Source organism: Rhinolophus sinicus, linkage group LG05, assembly GCF_036562045.2.
Source record: "Rhinolophus sinicus isolate RSC01 linkage group LG05, ASM3656204v1, whole genome shotgun sequence".
In the NCBI taxonomy this organism is placed as follows: domain Eukaryota; kingdom Metazoa; phylum Chordata; class Mammalia; order Chiroptera; family Rhinolophidae; genus Rhinolophus; species Rhinolophus sinicus.
The window spans coordinates 43,559,868-43,562,315 of record NC_133755.1 but is presented as its reverse complement, the minus strand read 5'-3'; the positions used below and the strand labels follow the sequence as shown (position 1 = coordinate 43,562,315).

General features: G+C 32.1%; 1 long non-coding RNA gene across 2 annotated transcripts in view; it reads left to right on the top strand.

The window, feature by feature from the left end:
* The first annotated feature begins 188 nt into the window (after nucleotides 1-188).
* The window catches only part of LOC141571551 (uncharacterized), a 148,705-nt gene continuing 146,445 nt past the window's right edge, over nucleotides 189-2,448 (top strand). The window contains exon 1 of one of the 2 annotated variants that reach the window (XR_012496374.1): nucleotides 189-342. This is a non-coding gene — a long non-coding RNA (uncharacterized LOC141571551). The remainder of the gene's footprint in view (nucleotides 343-2,448) is intronic. The other variant, XR_012496373.1, reaches the window with a different exon arrangement.

Sequence of the window (2,448 nt, the reverse complement as noted above, 5' to 3'; positions counted from 1 at the left end):
ACCCTTCACACTCCCTACTTCTCCCGCACTCTCTTCAGGATGAAAACATCCCTACACTGCTCTCAAGTTAATAGATGTGTTAAAGGAAACAGGTATTAGTTTTTCTAGTGAAGGCTATGTTTCTTCCTCGTGACGTAATGCGGCATCCGCGCATTACCCAGAATTCCCGAGGAGCCGGGTGGCGTGTTTCCGGTCGTTGAGCACCGTTGCTTTACCTCAGTCCTGTCAGCATCCTCACCCGGTACCCGTTTTCTTCCGCAAATTAAGTTTCCTTGTATTTTCTGATTTTAAGAAGAGTACTGCTTTTTAAAAAATGCCTGCTCCTTGCAAAACTGTACAATAGTAAGTACATAAATGTATGTAAAACTAAGTAAAACACCCACAATCTCGCCATCCAGAAATAACAGTATTGACATAGTGTTATATAAACTTCGAGACTTATATATACACGTGAAGTTTTGTGTGTTTTTTTAATGGAAAAATGTGAGCATGTTATATTCTCCCAATAATGTCTCACATCTTTCCAGATAAAAGAGATTACATAATCATTTTTAATGACTGGATGGATGTAATAGCATTTAATAGCGGGTTAAAATTCACCAAAACCAAAATTGTTGGCCTTTTAGGGTATTTACTTGTTTTTCACTTGTACAAACAATATTAGATGGCTATTATATATAAATGTATACATATATCTGATTATTTCCTTACAATAAATTCGTAGTAGAATTACTGGATCAAGGGAAATGCACATCTATAAGATTCTAGATAATGTTACCACTCTCCTTTCGAAACGTATTTACAGTTCTCTCCCTATCCATAGTTTTATTTTCTGGTTTCAGTTACTTCTGTGGCCCAAAAATACTAAATGGAAAATTCCAGAAATTCATGACTTTTACATTGTGTGTTGTTCTGAGTAGCGTGATGAAATCGTGCAATGTCTGGCTGTGTCCTGCCCTTGCCGTGAATCATCATGCCTTGTCCAACGTATCCATGCTGTGCATGTAGTACAATAAGACATTTTGAGGGAGACACCACATTCACATAATTTTTATTACTATAGTATGTGGTTATAGTCGTTCTATTTTATTATTAGTTATTGCTGTTAATTGTTTACTGTGCCTAATTTATAAATTAAACTTTATCACAGGAATGTACGTATGTTTAGGGAAAAACATAGTATATTTAGTGTTTGTTAATATCCATAGTTTCAGGCATACTTTGGGGGGTCTTGGAACGTATTCCCCATGGATAAGGGAGGACTACTTTTCCACCAACAGACTATATGAATGACAGCTGTGTCTTCCTTTCCTTGTTAATCTTGAGTATTGTCAATCTTCATGATCTTTATCACCTTTTAAAAATCTTTTACCATGTTTCAATTTGCATTTTGTTAACTACGTGTAAAACAACATCTTTCATATATTGACTATTTTTGTGAATTACTAGGTCATGGTATCTGCCTATTTTAAAATTGAAATATTTACATTTTAAAAATTGCACATGCTTTTTCTATATTACAAATATTAACCTTTGAAATATAATTAGAAATATTTTTTCTGTTTTTTAAATTTGTCTTTTAATATGGTCTGTGGTGTTTATTTGCTGAAGGAAGTTTTTTCCTTTTCTTTTTTATGGCTTCCACTCAATAAAACTTTTATTAGAGGACAAAAAAGGAAGTCTAGCAAAAAGGAAGAACATATAATGTGAGATGGACTAAAATAGAAAACATACAATTCACCTCTGTTATTTGTATATTATGATTCGATTAAAATACAAAAAGAATGATACTTATAGATCTAAAAAAATGATACTAAAATTCACTTGAGAAGGAGTAAATGGTCATAACTTTCAAAGAAAGTTATTTAGAAAGAGGAGAGGGAAGCAGAGTGTAGGAGAATGGACTATCTTGAGGATGTGTAGGCTAAATAGAAAGAATAAGGAGTACAAGAAAAAGTATATGATAAGGTTATAGAAAATGTATATCATAAAATTATATATGTACAATTTTGTGCTATGTAAAAACTCTGTTTACATAGAATTAATCAGAGTCAGAACCCATAAATGAGTGCACATGAGGAGACGTTTAAGGTGATGAGGTTGTCATTGTGAAGTATTTCATTATTATGTAGGCATGTCTATAGTTTTTCCTTTATGTTTCCAACTTTAATGTGATGCTTACCTGTGTGTATTTTCTCCTAATATTTTTAGACATCTTTTAAGAAATATTTCTATATTTAAAGTATCTGAAGTTTATTTATGAGGAGGAAGGAAAAAATCTAGCTTGATTTTTTTTTTTTTCCTAAATGACTTGCTGGTTGCCAAATACCATTAATTGAATATTCAATCTTACCTACAAACTTAAAATGGTACTTTCATACAGTAGTAAATTTCATATGTACTTTATTTTCTATTCCATTGATTTCTTTGTTACTGGACAGTAATATT